Raw genomic sequence first — 19780 nt, forward strand, 5'->3', positions numbered from 1 at the left:
ATAGTAAATGCCAAGTGGTAAACTCTCAGAAGACAGATCTCTTGGTATGGTGGTGATGCGAGAGAATGTCCACCTTTTCTCTGTCATCACTTGTGCCCAGGTGTGGGGCTGACAAGTGCTTACTTGAAGCTACAAGGCAGAGAACTTGACAGGTGACTCACAGATCAGCTGTACATAAAAGATGGGTCAGAAGAACAAGATTTGAATTGGTGGATCAGGGAGTCCTATTTAGCTTAAGGTCTGATTCTCATTCTTCAGCAATTTTCTGTAAACCATACTTTTAGGGAATCATGAGGAACATCCTTCATCAGTAAAGTTGCTGGTCCCTAGGTCTCCATTTGGATCTTTTATCTTTTTATTTGAAGAGTTAAGGACTAGAGAAAAGAGATTATAGCCTCTTTTAAAATTTCCATCTAAAAATTTTTATGTTAAACGTAGCCTTTGTAAATAAAAGCAGGTTTTAAAGTTTTGTCTCCCACATCCCCAGAGATTCTTATTGTATGTTTATGTGCATTTTCCACCTTTATAATTCATGTCTGAAAAACTCAGATGCATTAGGCCCAAGCATCTAAAAAAATGGAGATTGAACTAGTATGGTGGACCATGCTATAATTCCAGGATTCAGGAGGCTGAGACAGGAGGAGTGCCTGGAATTTGAGGCTAGCCTTGGCTACATAGTGAATTCAAGGCTTAACCCTGTCTCAAAAAAAAAAATATATATATATATAGATAGATAGATAGATAGATATACATATACATATATCTGAAATAGAGATGGAGAGAACACCAGATGCCTTTCCTAGAGTTACTGACACATTATTAAGCTCCTTCTCTTCATGTCTTTCCTATGGTATTTGAGTTGGCACTACCTGATGTCAATGTCTTCTCATTAATGCTGGAGAATGAAAGTGCCACAATAAATACATTAAAATTGCCTCTAATTCTATTTGCCCATAAACCACCCTTAGATGTTATTTGGAGTTACTGATTCCAAATCTTTGTTGATAGGAATCAGTCAAGTATCCTAGACCCTGGAGACAGTGGATTCAGCTGCCAGCTACACTCTCCATTGATGCTGATGATCTCATACCTGCTGTCTGTGTGTATCACCATTGGTGTAAACACTGCATAGAATGGTGGTTCTAGTCACATGGATAAAGCCTTGGATGTGTTTAATTTCCTGCCACACTCTATGACAAAGAGCTAATTTCATGCCTTGTGATCAAATAACTGTAACTTTGCAAAATCAGAGTGTGTTGGAATGGGGATACTCAGGGTCCTTGTGTCATTTGGGACACTGCCAGGGAAGCTATGGGGTCTGAATATTTTTATTTCATTCCTGCTTATTGCCCTTCCTAATTCTTCCATTTCAAAATGTCATGGAGTAGGCTGGTGTCATTTGTTTTCATAAATTAATGTCGATTGTAATTTATGACCAGATGGGCCCTGAAAAATAAGAGCCTTGTGAGACTGTTGGAAGGTCTAGAGAGAAGCAGTGGGCAATGCTGAGGGTGAACTTTTGCACTTCAGGGCTTCACTCCGAGGAAAGAGTAAATACTTATGAAAAATCTTGTTTTAAAACAGCTGGGTACAAAGGACGCCTTCTTAGGATTATTTTTGCCATTGCTTCTAATTGCTGTAGCAACTAGAAAAAAATGTAAATACAGTGAATTCTTCTTACTGGGAAACTGAATTGGGGAACAACTTTACTCTGTTTAGAAATCAAAAATCTAGAGTCTGAATCTGCCAGATAGTCACACAGCCAACCAACACCGGGTTGGGGTGGTATAGTACAGACTGGATCACAGCACCAGAAGGCTCTGATCCAGTGTGTATTTCTCTCTTTTTGCTACTCCTTCGTGGGTCAGTGAAAAGAACTGGGTCAGCGAGAGGCACAGAGAAAAAGAAAAGTAAAAAAAAAACACACACACACACACACTAGAGAATTTGATGATTCTATGATTCTAAGAAAGCTTGTGGGAAGCTGGACTCAAAGGTTGTCTTGGCAGCAGAGAGGAGGCTGCTTGGCCGCTGGAACAATTCAGAGACCACGTGCAGTTGGCTTGCTTCCTCCCACCAGGGCACATGCCTTGGGATATGTGAAGGGCAGGACTGGAGATGACCCTTTTCTTAAGCTTTGTTGGTATACAGCTTTGTGACTTGGGCTAGTCACACAGATTCCCCATAAATTTCTTCTCCAGGTAAAACAAAATATCTAGACAGGTCAAGCTCCAAGATCCCTTCAATCTCTAACATCTTGTTGATGACAATCTTTGATTTATGAAATTATGTTAAAATGAGAGCATTATTTTATCCTCCTACTCAAGTGGTTGACATTTAAATTCCTCCTAAAAGGCACATTGTTATCTAGTGATCTTTACCCATACAATTTCCTGCCATATTTTTGCAGATTCTTATGATTTAAAAATAAAAACATTTATATATAAAAAACTCTGATAGATAATACAGGAACTATGATATTATCCTTTGAATTAAGACAAAATTTCTCAGTAACATGAATGGGTTGGAGGAAATTTAAGCAGAAGGAAGAGAGGGGCCCAAGATAAACACTGGATAACTACCAGGTTGTTTCCCACTGTGTTTATATAGATGCTCTTCCTGTATAATTGTAGGGACTTAACATCAAAATTGGCAAGTTAATGAAAATACCAAATCAATGGAGCAGTCCATAAGACTCTGAATGCCCACCGTGCCATAGCCTCCTTCTATGGAGACAGATATTCCCTTTCCCCACTGTCAATAGGGTTAAAGTCTTATGACTTTCAGCACTTTGGAGACATCTATTGTACCTGGGACTGATGTCTGAGCCAAGGGAAGAAGTCTGACTCCCCTGTCTCAGCCTAGAGAGTGACCAAGGGATTCAGTTTGAAGGTAAAGCAGAAAGACAGGGTAGAAATACATGTTCTTTTTCAGAAGTCAGTAGAAGTCATGAGAAGGGAAAAAATCCATAGAAGTTGAGAGAGACTAGAGGAAAAGGTAAAGGCAGGTAGATGCTGTGCAGTTAAGGCAGAAGCAGCAGCATTGAGAAGATAGAAGAGTGACTGAGAGCAAAGGCTTCATTTTGAAAAGCTGTAACAGGCAAACAGTGTGTGGAGCTGGAATTGATGCACTGCTGGTGAAGTGTCACCAGAAGTAGGCATTTTGGTGATCAGTCAACCTAACTTAGGTTAAAATTAACCTCACATATACCTCCAAACAGTGTCTTCCCTAGGTCCAGAAGGGGATGTGTCTGAAGATGTTCATTATAGTTGTTATATATAGATGTTTATTGTTTGTAGTGAGAGGAATTTGGAGGCAATCTGGAAACACATCAGTGCAACACATGGTGGGTATACTTCATGGAAAACTGTACCTCAGAAAGAATGAACAGCCTGGATAAACATTTAATAACATGGGTGAACTTATAAGCAGTTCTGGATGAAAGAAGATATAGAAAAAGATATGTAGTAGAATACCATTTTTTAAAATTAAAAACATATCCATAAAAATGCATGCTTTGTAAGGATGTATTCAATCCAAAAGATAGAAATTATACACATATAATAGTAGTTGCCTAGAGGGTGAAAGAAGGAAAAAATAAAAGGTAAGAATGAAGATAAAGGAAATAAATAAACAAAATAGACAGTAGGCCATGGTCTGGGGGGTGTAATTTATGGAATCTTCTACCACCTACAAAAGTTAGAAAAGAAGTAAAGCATAACAAGTAAAGAAGAGGAGTAAAGGATTCACACTTTGCTGACAAGCACACAAACACTTATTTGGCCATATGACAAGTCATGGGTGCTACCACCTAAAAGGTGAAGAAAGATGTTCCAGATCTATGAGACCCAGCTCCACAGCTGTGGATTTTCTGAGCTTCTTTAATGACACTTACCTTTGTAATAAACTTCCATTACTTGAGGTCACCTGAACAGCTTAATGTGCCTAGAATAAAGCTGTGCACAGAGCTCTAAATGACAGATCAAGCTGGTTGTAAATAGGCAAGGTTTTTTTATGTGTAAAATATCATGTAATCCTAAGAGTTGTATGTCTGAGTACAATTACTGTCTTTAACAAGGTGGCAACTGAAGCACAGTGAGGCCCATCACATTCCCAAAGTCATAAAGCCAGTAGAGAGGTGAGCTTGTTTCAAACCTGTGCAGTTGAATTCTGAGTCTGTGCTTGTCACCACAAACATATATCAAGAGGTGATCCCGAGTATATTGCACTTATTGAGTGGCTACTTTCTCCCAATCTCAGGCTTGAATAATATCTCAAATTTCTTAATTTTTTAAAACTAAATAATCCAGAAGAGACAGTTAAGAACACCAAATTTAACATTATCTATTATACCTTCTAGTCCTTATTTACACTTTCAGTTTCTCACACTAGAGAAACTTTTTGGTATTTACATGTGTGTCCTATTTATTTCACTTAAGAGTATTTCCCCAATGTGCATCCATTTAGCTATAAATGTCTCTAACTTCTCATTTTTTATGGCTGAGTAGTACCCCATTTATTAAAAAAACCCACATTTTCTTTATCCACTCTCCAGTTGATAGGCAATTGGGCTGCTTCCAAGTTTTAGCTTTACAAATTGTGCTGCTATGTCAAATAAGAAGAAAAGGGGCAAAGGGGAAGGGGAAGTGGGAGGGGTAGGGGAAAGGAAAGAAGAGAATGGAATTAACATGAGAAAATGAACAAATGGAAACAGTCTTTGTAAATAGGGAGGGATGGAGACGTTGAAGGGAGGCCAGGGGAATGGGGAAAAATGAGAACCAAGAGAGATTATATAAAGGTGCAAACTTCCAATGTTGAATATCATTTTATTATATACCTAAAATGTACCAATAAAATTCATTTAAAAAATAAAAAGGTACCACAACACCCAGCGGCATGGAGGAGAGCTGGACACAGGGCAGAGGAGGTGAACCTTGTTGACAACTGTACCACTGCCCTGTTGCCAAACAGGTGAGCCTCAAGGGCACCAGCAGCACAAATCCCTGACCCCCAACCCCCTACCAACATTGAAATGAGAAGACATGTAAACAAATCTTAAAACTACACTCCCAGATCACCTAAAGCAACTCCAAAGGAAAACGAGATGGAACACTCTGATACTCAACCACCTGGACACCTAAACTGTAAAAAAAGAGGATCTGGAAAAAATGAAATCAGAAATAATTTCTCATATAACAGCAGAGATTGTGCACATAGTGTAAGACATGATTAATAAATATAGAGAGGACACAGATAAAAAAATAAAGGAGTTGAGGAACATGATGGAATCTCAACATAGGAAACAAATGGAATCCATAAAACGTATGCAAACAGATTTCCATGAGATCAAAAACTCCATTGAAAGTTTATGCAGTAGCATGAGCCAATGTCAGAACAGAATCTCAGATATAGAAAATAAGATTGCAATTAGTGACCAGGAAAAGAAAAATTTCTTTAAAATAGTAAGGAACCATGAGAAAGCAATACAGGAGCTGCTAGATGATGCAAAGAAGAATAACATAAGACTGATCAGAGTCAATGAAGAACCAGGAGAGAGTGTAGATGACATAAAAAATCTGTTCACAGAAGTGATGACAAAAAACTTCCCAAGCAGGGGAAAAGACCTTGACATACAGATAAGTGAGGCATATAGGACTGCAACTAGCCTTGATAAAAAAAAAACAACAATAAACTAAATGGAAAAAAATCTACACATAGGCATATAGTAGTTAAGATTCCAGAAACCCAACAGAAGAACAAAGTTCTACAAGCAGTTAGAAAAAAGAAACAAATCACATACAAAGGAAAGCCCATCAGAATCACAGCAGACTTCTCAACACAAACCCTCAAGGCAAGAAGAGCTTGGAATGATGTATTTCAAGCCCTAAAGGAAAGCAGACTCCAACCCAGATTGATGTACGCTGTAAAATTATCTTTCAAAATTGATGGAGAAAAAAGATACTTTCATGACACAGACCACCTGAGGAGCTTCATGAATACCAAACCAGCACTCCAAAAAATTTTTAGAGAATATTCTAGGAAAAGACAATGAGTATCACAATCCCAGGAAGCACAGGAGAATGAATCCATCAGGAGCAACAAGAAGTTAAATGTAAAGGGGGAAATTCTAAGAAAAAGAAGAAGTCATGACAATGATGACTCAATATATACCAGTTATGACCATCAAAGTTAATGGTCTCAACTCACCAATCAAAAGAAATAGACTGGCAGAATGGATCAAGAAGCAAGATCCAACAATATGCTGCATACAAGGAACAAACTTAATTCAAAAAGAAACTCATACACTGAAAGTTAAAGAGTGGAAAATAATACTGAATGTGATAGGAACCTGAAAAAAAGTGGAGTGGCCTGGAAGGAAGCACCCCTGCCACCATCCCAGGCTCCTAGGGCAGAGAAGCTCAGCTGGTCCCAGCACCTGGAAGGAAGCTTGACCGCTGCCATCCCAGGCTCCTACAGCAAAGAAGGTGAGCCATTCCCAGCACCTGGAAGGAAGCTCCCCCACCACCATCCCAGGCTCCTAGGGCAGAGAAGCTCAGCTGGTCCAAGACCCTAGGAAGGAAGCTCTTCTGCTGCCATCCCAGGATCCTAGGGGAGAGAAGCTAAGCCAGTCCCAGCACTCCAAAGGAAGCTTCCCTGTTGCCATCCCAGGCACCTACGGCAGAGAAGGTGAGCCTGTCCCAGCACCCAGGAGGAAGCTCCCCGCCTCCATCCCAGGCTCCTAGGGCAGAGAAGCTCAGCCGGTCCCAGCCCCTGGAAGGAAGCTCCCTTGCTGCCATCACAGGCTCCTAGGGCAGAGAAGGTGAGCCACGTGGGTGCCAGAAGAACACCCCCCCCCCCAGTGGAAATGAGAAGACAAGTGAACAAGCATTAAAAACAGAATTCTGGATCACCTACAGCAACCTCAAAGGGAAATGAGATGGAACAATCTGATACTCAACCACCTGCATTCTCTAAACTGGCAACAAAAGAGGATCTGGGAAAAATGAAATCAGAAATAATTATGCAGATAACAGCAAAGATTGTGCTTATGGTGCAAGACATGATTAATAAATCTAGAGAGGACACAGATAAAAAAATAGAGGATCTGAGGAACATGATGGAATCCCAACATAGGAAACAAATGGAATCCATAAAACAGATACAAACAGATTTCCAAGAGATTAAAAACTCCATTGAAAGTCTTCCCAGCAGAATGAACCAATGTGAGGATAGAATTTCACATATCGAAGATAAGATTGCAATTAGTGAGGAGGAAAAGAAAAATTGCTTTAAAATTATAAGGGACCATGAGAAATCAATCCAGCAGCTGCTAGATGATGCAAAGAAGAATAACATAAGACTGATTGGAGTCAATGAAGAAATAGGAGAGAGTGCAGATGACATAAAAAAACTGTTCACAGAAGTGATGACAGAAAACTTCCCAAGCAGGGAAAAAGAACTTGACATAAAAATAAGTGAGGCATATAGGACTCCAGCTAGCCTGAATTAAAAAAAAATCTACACATAGGCATATAATAGTTAGGATTCCAGAAATCCAACAGAAAAACAAAATTCTACAAGCAGTTAGAGAAAAGAAACAAATCACATACAAAGGAAAGCCCATCAGAATCACAGCAGACTTCTCAACACAAACCCTCAAAGCAAGAAGAGCTTGGAGTGATGTATTTCAAGCCCTAAAGCAAATCAGCCTCCAACCCAGATTGATGTACCCTGCAAAACTATCTTTCAAAATTGATGGAGAAATAAGATACTTTCATGATAAAGAGCACCTCAGGAACTTCATAAATACCAAACCAGCACTCTAAAAAAATTTAGACAATACCCTAGGAAAAGACAATGAGGATCACAACCCCAGGAAACCCAGCAGAATGAATCCATTGGGAATGACAAATTAAACGCAAAGGGGGAGAATCCAACAAAAGGAAAAAGTCATGACAAGGCTTTTAAAACTTTTAACTTCATCTCCCTAATGAGTGTATAATTCAATCTTATTATTGTACTGATTAGTATTTTTCTGATTCTAGAGTTGCACACCATTCCTTGTGCTATACTGGCTATTTATCATCTTCTTATGTCTACATTTTAATTGGGTTGTCTATTAATGAGCTCTAAGAATTCTTTATTCTGGTCATAGGTTATATGCATTGTAAATATGGTCTGGTTAAGAACTACTTTTCATTTTAATAATGTTTAAAATTCTATTTTTTTATTAAATTCTTTTATTGGTACATTGTAAGTATACAACACAATTACATTTCTCATTGGGAATTGTACCTTTACATAATGCATCTTGGTTCTTATTTTTTCCCCATTCCTAGCCCTCCCTTCACCCCCTCCACCCTTCCCTATTTGCAAAGACTTTATTTCCATTTTTTCCATTTCTCATCCTTTTTCCTTTCCCTTCTTTCCTTTCCCCTGCCCCTCCCACTACCCCTACCTGTTTGGACCTTTTCTTCCTATTTTGCATTATCAATTATTCATTCTAATCATTGGTACATTTTAGGTATACAATATAATGACATTCATCATTGGAAATTTGCACCTTCACATAGTCTCTCTTGGTTCTTATTTTTCACCCTTGCCCAACCCTCCCTTCAACCCCTCCACTTCTCCCCATTTACAAAGATTTTGTTCCTATTTTTCCATTTTCTCATATTAATCCCATTCCCTTCTATCCTTTCCCCTAGCCCTTCCACTTCCTTCCCCTTTGCCCCTTTTCTTCCTATTTCACATAACCTATTATAAAAAGTTCTATATTTTGATGGAATCTCATTTATCAATGTTTTTCTTTTATACATCATGTTTTTTGTATCCTAGGTAGTTCTTGCCTACCCTGAATTCATAAATATTTTCCCTTATAATTTCTTCTTAAAGTTTTATAGTTTTAGACTTTCTTATTTAGGTTCATAGATTCCTTCAAGTTATTTTCATGTATGGAAAAAAAGGGTTGAGGTTAAATTTTTATATATGGATACCAGGTGTTCTAGTGCATTTGCTGAAAACACTATCTCTTCCTCAGCTCTTGAATTGACTTTATATCCTATAAAGGGCTAATGCTAAATAATCTTTCAAAACTCAGTGGACCATATATGTGTGATTCTATTTCTAGATTCTCTGTTTTATTCAAATGATCTGTATGTCTTTCCTTACACCAACACTGCCTTGATTACTGTAGCTTTAGAAGAAGTCTTAAAATTAGGTACTAAATGTCTTCCAACACTGTTTTTGTTTTTAACTTTTCTAGGTCCTTTGTACTCCTACATAACTTTTAAATTTCAATATCCAATTCTTTATTTATAGCAAGTATACACAGAGCTGAATTTTTATATATACCTTGTGTTTTCAAATCCTGCTAAATTCAAATACAAGTTCTTGGGGCTCCTAGAGATTTCTTAGTATTTTCTCTGTAGATGATCATTTCATCTACATATAAAGATTTTGCTTCTGCCGTACCAATCCTACCCTAATTGTGTCATTTTATTGCCAGACTATTTTGGTGGGGCCTAGGTTTCAAAGTTTAATGGACAGATAAAGAGGAAGCATATCTCCCCTTGTTCCCCACCTTAGGGAGAAAGCATTGTATCTTCTCCATTCATACAAGGCATTCTCACTGGAAGTATGGAGTACATGTCTTTAATCTGTTGAGAAGGTTCTGTTCTACTTCTAGTCTCCTGAATAGCTTTTACCATGAACAGCTATAGAATTTAGTCCAATACTTTTTCTCCAACTAGTGACAGGATCATATGGCTTTTTCCTTTCCTCTGTTAAAATGATGACTTTTTGAGGTGGATCTTTCAATGCTGAACCAACACTGCCATCCCTATAACAAAACCACTTTCTACATCCTGCCAGATCTGACTTCTAATACTTGGTTTTGTTAAACAAATTTCTACCTATCTTCATACTTTTTTCTTCTATTATCTTTATCCAGTTTTAGGATTAGCACAATGTTGATTTCCTAAAATGAGGGGAGAAGTGTTCCTTCTTTTTTCTGCTTTAATTGTTTGATATAATTTATCAGTTAAAATGTTTATGAGCCTGCTGTTGTCATATAGGTAGGTTTTCAAGCTAGGAATATACTTCCATTAATAGGTGCTATTCAAATTTTATATTTCCTCCAGAGTTAGTTTCATTAATTTGTCTTCCAAGGTACTTCTTAGAAGTTGTCAAATTTATTTCAAAAAAGATTTCTGTAGTATGCTTTCTGTATCCTTCTAAATTCTGTATAATCTCTGGTAATGTCTCCTAGGTCTTAGTATTGTAATTTAAAAAATGTATAACTCATATTGTGTAACAGGAAGAAAAGGTCTAAAAGACCAGGAGAATTGGGAGGGGTAGCCAAAAGGAGAAAAGGGAAAGGAAAAAATATGAGAAGAGGAAAAAAAATGGAAACAAGGTCTTTGCAAATAGGGAAGGGTGGAGGTGGTGAAGGGAGGGCAAGGGAAGGGGAAAAAAAATAAGAACCAAGAGACTCATGTAATGGTACAAGATCCCAATAATGAATGTAACTGTATTTTATACCTAAAATGTACCAAAATGTACCAATAAGTTAATGGGGGAAAAACAAGTGGAGTAGCTTTCCTCTTTGCAGACTAAGTGGATTTCAAACCAAGATTGATTAAGAGAGCCAAAGAAGAACACTGCATACTTGTAAAGGGAACAATCCAAGGGGAAGAGATGACAATCATAACATACATGTGCCAAACATGAGTGTGTGCAAATATATAAAACAAATACTAACAGATATGAAAAATCAAATAAGCACAAATACAATAGTGGTGGGGGACCTTAATATCCCACTGACACAAATAGATCAAGTAGACAAAAAATAAGCAATGAAATACTAGAACTTAATCAAACTTTTTTTTTTTACATTAGAGAAATTCTTTTATTTGATGCTGGAAATGCAAGGTTGATTTAGGCAAAGTCCTATCTTCAGAAAAATTGTAATTAAATAAGAGATTAATAGATAAATAATAAATAATCGTGAGTCAGCTCAGAAAATATTTCATAGATGAGTTCATAGAACACAGAATAGACTAAAGAGCCATTAATACAGTCTCAGGCTTGATAAAGATGACTACAATCTGGTTCATCTGGTTCTTGATGACAGATGAATTCTTACAGCAATCTAGATGAATATTTCCAAATGACACTTGCTATAGAAGCTTACATTAAAAGGCAGGGATATAGATATGTGAATCATTAGCTCACGATTACAACTAAAAGTCATAAAGTGCACTAAATTACTCAAAGAACATGTACAAAATAAAGATGAGTAGAATAAGAAAGGGTAGGCAGAAGAGAGGTGAAGAAATGGTCATGTTCTCATGACTTCTGTAATAAGAGACTAAGTATCAGACGTAAAGAAAAGTATCAATCAAGCACCTTGAGTATTATTAGCAAACTATCCAAAAGCAGGTAATCAATTCCATCAAATTAATTGAGAAGCCAATCTAGGTACAAAAGGAATTGTTCATCAAAAATCTAGATTTTTCAAATCAGTTCTAGAATTTAAACCCCCAAAAGCAAAATGAGGAAAAAAGCCAAAATTACATTGCAAGTTGGGATTTTCCATACATGAATGAAGTGAAATCAAACTCTTGAACAAATGAACTTAACATGTTTACAGAGTGTTCCACCCTGCAGAATCAGAATACACATTCTTTTCAGCTGCACATGGGTCATTCTCCAAAATAGACCACAAACTCACTCATAGAACATGTTTAAGTAAGTGCAAAGGAATTGAAGTTACCCCCTATATATTTTCAGACCATAGTGTGATGAAATTGGAGATCCATAGCAAAAGAAACTGTAAGAATTTCAGAAACACATGGAAATTGAACAACACACTTCTGAATAACCAATGGGTCACAGAGGAAATTAAAGAAGAAATCAGACAGTTCTTTCAAGTAAATGACAATGACAATACAACATATCGGAATCTATGGGACACAATGAAAGCAGTCTTATGAGGGAAATTCATAGCAGTGAATACGCATATTAGGAAAACAGAGTGAGCCCAATTAAACAACTTGATGCTGAACCTCAAGCTTCTAGAAAAAGAAGAGCAGGACAAAAACCAAAGCTCATTCAAGGGAGGAAATTATAAAGATCGGGCAGAAATCAATGCAATGGACACTAAGAAAAATACAAAAAAAAATACAAAAATACAAAAAATACAAGAAATACAAAAAATCAGTGAAGCCAAGAGTTGGTTTTTTGAAAGAATAAACAAAATTGAAAAAACCTTAGCCAACCTCATCAGAAAAAGGAAAAAAAAGGCCCAAATCCATGCAATTAGGAATGAAAAGGATGAAATTACAATGGACCCAGCAGAAATCCAGAGGATCATCAATACCTACTTTGAGAACCTATATGCCATTAAGATGGAAAACACAGAAGAAATGGACAGATTTCTAGATATGTATGAATTACCAAAGTTGAATGAAGACATAAAAATGCTAAACAACCCAATATCAATCAATGAAATTGAAAATTTAATTAAAAACTTACCAACTAAGAAAAGTCCAGGTCCTGATGGCTTAATCGCTGAATTCTACAAGACATTTAGAGAGGAACTGCTGCCACTACTGTTTAAACTCTTCAATGAAATTGAGAGGTAAGCAACACTCCCAAATTCATTCCTGGAAGCAAACATCAGAGAAAGACCCAACCAAAAAAGAGACCTATAGGCCAGTCTCACTAATGAACATAGATGCAAAAATCCTTAATAAGATTCTGGCAAATAGAATGCAGAAGATCATCAAGAACATCATACACCCTGACCAAGTGGGATTCATCCTGGGGATGCAGGGATGGTTCAACATATGCAAATCAATAAATGTAATAGACCATATCAGTAGAGCCAAGGACGTAAACGATACGATCATTTCAATCGATTCAGAAAAAGCATTTGACAAAATCCAACATGCATTTCTGAAAAAAACCCTACCAAAAATTGGAATAGATGGTCTCTACCTCAGTCTGATAAGAGCCATCTATGAAACACCAACAGCAAAATCATACTAAATGGTCAAAAGCTGAAATCCTTCACACTAAAATCAGGAGTAAGACAAGGATGTCCATGACCATCACTCCTGTTCAACATAGTTTTGGAAACATTAGCCACAGCAATTAGACAAGAGAAAGAAATAAAAGGAATAAAGATAGGAAATGAAGAAGTCAAATTGTCATTATTTGCAGATGACATGATACTCTATATAAAAGACCACAAGAACTCGAACCAAAATCTTCTAGACTTAATAAGCAAATTCAGCACAGTAGCTGGATACAAGGTCAACACACGAAAATCAATAGCTTTACTCTACATGAACAACAGACTCACTGAGAGAGAAATAGGGCAAACAATTCCTTTCACAATAGCATCCAAAATACTGAACTACCTAGGAATCAACCTAACAAAAGAAATCAAAGACCTCTTGTTTGAGAACTATAGCACTCTGAAAAGAGAGATTGAAGATGATATCAGAAAATGGAAAGACATGCCTTGCTCCTGAGTAAGAAGAATCAACATAGTGAAAATGGCCATATTTCCAAAACTGCTATATAGGTTCAATGCAATCCCAATTGAAATCCCAGCAGCATACTTCATAGACCTTGAGAAAACAATCCAAATGCTCATTTGGAACAAGAAGAGACCCAGAATAGCAAAAGCAATTCTAGGCAACAGAGACATGGCAGGAGGTATCACAACCCCCAACTTGAAACTATACTACCAAGCTACGGTGATAAAAAACAGTGTGGTACTGGCAAAGAAACAGACCTGTGGACCAGTGGAACAGATTAGAAGATGCAGAAACAACTCCAGATGCACTCAGCCACCTCATCTTTGACAAAGGAGCCAAACACCCTCACTGGAAGAAAGATAGCCTCTTTAATAAATGGTGCTGGAAAAATTGGGTTACAACTTGCCAAAGAATAAAACTAGACACATATCTCTCACCATGCACTAAACTAAAATTGAAATGGATTAAAGATCTAAATATTGAAACAGAAATGCTGAACTGGCTGGAACAGAGGTTAGGTAGAACTCTTGAAGATATTGGTGTAGGAAAAGATTTTATAAACAAAACCTCAGTTGCCTGTGAACTAGAAGAAACAGTCAACAAGTGGGATCTCTTCTTATTAAAAAGTTTCTGCACAGCAAGAAAAACCACCAGCAGTGTGAAGAGACAATCCACAATGAGGTCTACTGTGGTTCTGATGGGCTTTCCTTTGTATGTGATTTTTTCTTTTCTCTAACTGCTTGTAGAACTTTGTTCTTCTGTTTGCTTTCTGGAATCTTAACAATTATATGCCTATGTGTATATTTTTAAATGAAGGCTAGTTGGTGTCCTATATGCCTCACTTGTCTGTATGTCAAGGTCTTTTCTCCTGCTTGGGAAGTTTTCTGCCATCACTTCTGTGAACAATTTTTTTTTTATGTCATCTGCACTGTCTCCTGTTTCTTCATTGACTCTGATCAGTCTTGTGTTATTCTTCTTTGCATCATCTAGCAGCTACTGGATTAATTTCTCATGGTCCCTTACTATTTTAAAGAAATTTTTCTTTTCCTGGTCACTAATTGCAATCTTATCTTCTATATCTGAAATTCTGTCCTCACATTGGCTCATTCTGCTGTGTAAACTTTCAACAGAGTTTTTAATCTCATGGAAATCTGTTTGCATGTGTTTTATGGATTCTATTTGTTTCCTATGTTGGGATTCCATCATGTTCCTCAGCTCCTCTATTTTTTTATCTGTGTTCTCTCTAGATTTATTAATCATGTCTTGCACTATGTGCACAATCTCTGCTGTTATGTGAGAAATTATTCTGATTTCATTTTTTCCTGATCCTCTTTCATTTCTAGTTCAAGGAATCCAGGTGGTTGGGTATCAGAGTGTTCCATCTTGTTTCCCTTTGGGGTTGCTGTAGGTGATCTGGAAGTCTGGTTCTGAGGCTTGTTTACATGTCTTCTCATTTCAATGGGGTGGGGAGTGCTGCTGGAGCCCACGTAGCTCACCTCCTCTGTGCTGGGAGTGGTGGTAGGTTGGCCTGGAAGCGTCCTACTCTGCACTGGGAGCTGTGGCACATTGACCTGGAAGCCTCTTGTGCACTGGGAGCTGTGGCCCACTGACCTGGAAGCCTCCTCTGTGCTGGAAGGTGTACCATGTTGACCCACAAGCCTCCTCTGGACTGGGAGCTGTGGCACACCGACCTGGAAGGCTCCTCTGTGCTGGGAGCTCAGTTTCTTCATTTAAACACTGGAGCTAGTAAGAGCTCTCAGATCTGTTTCTTAGGATCCCATGAGATGCAATAAAGTGTGAATACTGCCCAGCCCATGTTTGCATCATTGGGGCATGTCATTTGAGGTGCTCCTTTAGGCTCTTTTCATCCCTCATTGTTCTTGTTCTTCTACTGTAACATGTCCTAGCAGAACTGTGGCAACCACTGCTATGGGCATCTTGTATGAACTTCTAGCTCTACCTGGGAGTGAGGTTGTGGTTGCCATCATGTCTGCGGTTCAAGTGTGCTCAGTAATAAGCATACTTGTTGAGTTTGGCCTCAGTATTGTCACTTATTTTATTCTGCCTGGGTAATATTGCCTCTTCTGGGTCTTTAGTATGGTTTGCATGTGTTTTCCAAAGATCCTTGTGTTAAAGGTTTGGTTACCAGCCTGTGGTACTATTTTGAGGTAGAGGGACCTTTAAAAGGTGGGGCCTAGTGGAAGGAAGTTAGGTCATTGGGAGGATACTTTTAAATCCAACATTGAGATCCTGGCCCTTTTCTGTCTCTATCTCTTTGGTTTCAGGCTGCCATGAAGTGAAAAATCTACTCTGCCACACACATTCCTACTGCCATAATGCACTGTGCCATCACAGACACAAAGCAACTGGGCCAAGTGTCATTGGAATGCAACTGTGAGTAAAAACCCCATTCTTCCTTATAGATTGTTCATCTCAGGTATTTTGTCACAGTCAAAGAAAGCAGGTTAATACTCTGTGGTCATTTTTCTTGACATTTGAAACACCCTGGGCCTGTATTTTCATACTGTCAATCTGCCATGTTTCTGTTATTGAAAAGTGAACCTGTCCCAAATAATAAAAGTTCTCTACCATGTCATCCCTTAGTCTTTCCTCTATGCTGGAATTTAATTTCTTCTTTCTTAGATGTTCTTAAAAGTGTAAATCTGTCTCTTTCTTAGGATGTGTCCCATTATAACTTGTTGTAGTTTGAAATGTGCTTGTGTGCCCTGTGTGCAGTGTGAAGGTTAGCGAAGGTCCTGGCATACTTTACCTTCATGCCCTCCCAGCTTTGTGTCTACCACACAGGGGCCACATGAAAGATTCCTGGAGAACCCACAGGCATGGATATGTGCTCCAGCCTGGGCAGACAAGAGCAGCAGTATTCTCTAGGTTGCCCACCCATCCCTAAGTTTACCAAGACTGTGAACTATTTGCCTGTGGGCATTTACTAATTGTGTATCTTATTAGTGTAAAGAAAGCAGGAGCAGCAGGAGCAGCACCTGACATCAATTACGGAGTTCTTCATTGCTTTGTCTAGAATGGCCATGAGTATAGCACTGTTTTACTGCATTCTAAGACACAGAGCCTTCTGTTTATTTTTTCAATGCAAAGAAAATTGTATAATAGAAAGATCAAGAAAACAAAAAATAACAACCAATGATGAAGAAAAACGAGGAAAGCAAAATTTACTAATTTCAAGACAATGTCACTGAATTACAATATCTAATGTAAGGCAAAAGTTACATAAATAGATGTCACGCTGTATTGTTCAGAGTATAATGACAAGAAATAAAGTCTGCACACATTCAGCACAGATGCCGTCTTTATAAAAAGTATTTTTGGCCCACACTTGGTTGAACCTGTGGATACAGAACCTGCAGATACAGAGGGCTAACAGATACTTGCTCTTTTCTTTTCTTAACTCACTGATACATCTTTATATTTTTTCCCTTTTTATTTTAAGAAAAAATAAAACAAAATCTTACAACAAAATAATAAAAAATAATTAATTCCTGGGTATGGTTATCTTCAAAGTGGTTGTTCAGTGTACAAGACATCAACAAAAAAGAGTCTTACAAGAAGAAACAAAGAGAGGCAGGGACTTAGCTCAGTGACACTTTGCCTACTTCACAAGCTCAAGGTCCTGAGTTTGATCCCTGATACCAAAAACAAAATAAAACAAAACAAAACAAAAAAGAAGAAACAACCAAATGATAGCACAAAACTTTCTTTTCAATAAACTAAGAGAAACTAGTAGTATAAATGAAACAAATTAGTGTATATATTAAAATATTTTTGAAACAATGGAATAAGAAATTTGGGGAATCTTTCCCTACTTCCTATTTATCTAGCCTCCTGTGGCTCCTCATTTTCATACATGTGCTTTGAATTTCTTATATAAGAGAAACCTTGCATGATTTAAGCTTGTGGGTCTGACTTATTTCACTTAACATTAGAGTCTCAATTTGTATACATTTACCTACAAATTTCTCAAGTTTATCTTTTTCTTTATAGCAGTGTAGTACTCCATTGTGTACAAATAGCACATTTTCCTTACCCATTCATCTGTTGATGGACATGTGTGCCATTTCCAAGATCTAGCTATTATAAATTGTGCTACTGTAAACATGAGTATACACATATCTTTGTGGTATGATAGCTTTCTCTTTTTAGAAAATATTTAGAAGGGGGGCAGTTTGGTCAACAGAACTTTCAACCACTCCTCCTCATTGCGTATTAATCTATTCAGGAAACATTTATAAAGTATCTACTTGCATCTGACTAAAAGCCTCAGACTAAGATAATGAAAGCATAACTCCTGCCCTTGAGAACTCACAGCTGGAGCCAAACAATTAGAGCTCAATAGCAACAGGAAACACCACAGTAGGAATGTGCAGCAATGGGAGGGGCAGAGCAGGGTCGCCCCAGACTGTCTCAATCCAAATCCCCCTTGCAGGGATTATTGTGCTGTGGCCCTTCCTAAATCTCAGTTTCTTCATCTGTGACATTACTTACCCTATGGAATCGCCATGAGGAATTAAATAAGATAAAGCAGTTATGAGCAGTTGCACATAGAAAGCCCATAGAAACACATAGTACATGTTAACTGTGGCCATCATTCCCTGATGCGTAGGTCTTTTCATCTATAAAGTGAGGGTAGGAATTGCACTCAGTTTACAGGAGAGGAGTTCCATGAGAATTGAATTATTTGCTGCACAAAAGTGTTTGACTGTAAGCGTTTGATAATTGCTGAGTATGATTCTTTTGTATGAAGTAAAATAGGATGGAATAGAGAAGTGTTCAGTGCTGTAGCGTACTAATGTTTACAACTTATTTAGAGTGCATTAAAAATAAGATGAATTGAGTAGATGAATAAAGGTTTGGAGAAATGGATAGATAGGATGGAAGAAATATAGCAAAATCTTAATTCGAGCATCTAGATTGTAAGTACCTGGGTGTTGGCTGCAGCAATCTCACACCTTTTCAGCACGTTTGAAAGTTTTCATAATATAATGTTGGGGGAAAAATGAATGGTGAATGATGGGATGGTCTTTGAACCAGGGTTTGAGCAAGGAAATTCTATGGAAGGATCTGAAGAACTGGATTGATCGGCCCTTTGCTGTCTATCCCCACGTAAGAAGAGAACTGCAAGTGCCAAGGCTCAGAAATGTTCAAGAGTCGGCATCCTCTGAGGTATGGTGAGAAAAAGGTTCTTGAGTGAGGAGCAGAGGGTGCCATGGCCAGGGGCATGGAGCAATCCCAGGTTCCAATCCCAGGTCTGTATTTACTAGCTTTATAACCTGGGAGGAGTTTGGGTAAGTCTTTGAGCTTTTCTTTCCTTATCTAGAAAAAGGGACATAACAGTACCTACCTTAGAAGATTTCTTTCAATACAGCATTAGTTCCTATCTCCTTAGGAAAGCTCACCCTCTTAGCGCGGGTCTCTTCTCCATGGATCCACCTAATCCCTTGTTGAATACGAAGGGTCAGGAGAGATTCACTGGAGAAGGGAGAAGATGGTGGGAGGGAGGGTCATAGGGGGCAAAGTTAAAAGAAGAGTTGAGTGGGAGTCTGGGTCTCAGAAACATGTCTCAGATACCAGTCAGAGAAACATAAGAGGCCCAAGCTTATTACTTGCTCAGCATCAGGCACGTGGCTTCTAATGCTATATTTAAAACGCTACTGAAATTATGATCCTGTTGTAGTTCCTTTGCAGGCTCTTCATCAACCTAGGTGGAATGTGTGGCTGGCAGGAAGCCAGCATCATCCCTTGATCCCCTCCTCCATATGACTCAGCACAGATCGGACACTTTAATAGCTTCTGAGTCCAAGTTTGAACTCGCCCCAAATGAAAGCCTCCCTCCCCTCAGTGCTTCCCCTACCTTCACAGCCCACTCTCCATTTCCAATTTATCTGCTAGTAAATTCTGAGTTGAGCTTGGAACCAGAGTTTCATTTACTTTTGGCAAGGGATCAATTTCTTCCAAGAAAAGAAAAAATGAGGAAAAGGAGGGGTAGAAGGGGGAAATTTTTAAAAAGCCCAGCTAAACTAAAAGAGCTCATGGAAACAGCCATACAACATGAAGTAGCTCAGCAAAGAAAGAGCAGTTCTTTTTGGTACATTAAGTGTGAGTGAATTTGAAACAGAGTTTGAAATGATCAGAACATGCAGCTGAGGTTACCAACCAAGCACAGATGGTCTCCTGGTTTGGAGAGGTTGTGGGGTCACTGA

The 19780-nt window shown here is 38.2% G+C and overlaps 1 long non-coding RNA gene across 4 annotated transcripts in view; it reads left to right on the forward strand.

The window, feature by feature from the left end:
• LOC110345740 (uncharacterized) overlaps nt 1–19492 on the forward strand; it is a 266701-nt gene extending 247209 nt beyond the window's left edge. For all 4 annotated transcript variants that reach the window (XR_015449153.1, XR_015449152.1, XR_015449155.1 and 1 more), the window contains 2 exons: nt 15836–15944; nt 18612–19492. This is a non-coding gene — a long non-coding RNA (uncharacterized LOC110345740). The remainder of the gene's footprint in view (nt 1–15835; nt 15945–18611) is intronic.
• Nucleotides 19493–19780: the final 288 nt, after the last annotated feature.

Source organism: Heterocephalus glaber, unplaced genomic scaffold (genome assembly GCF_053883595.1).
Source record: "Heterocephalus glaber isolate CG9 unplaced genomic scaffold, H.glaber_assembly_v1.0 deba00000621, whole genome shotgun sequence".
NCBI lineage: Eukaryota > Metazoa > Chordata > Mammalia > Rodentia > Bathyergidae > Heterocephalus > Heterocephalus glaber.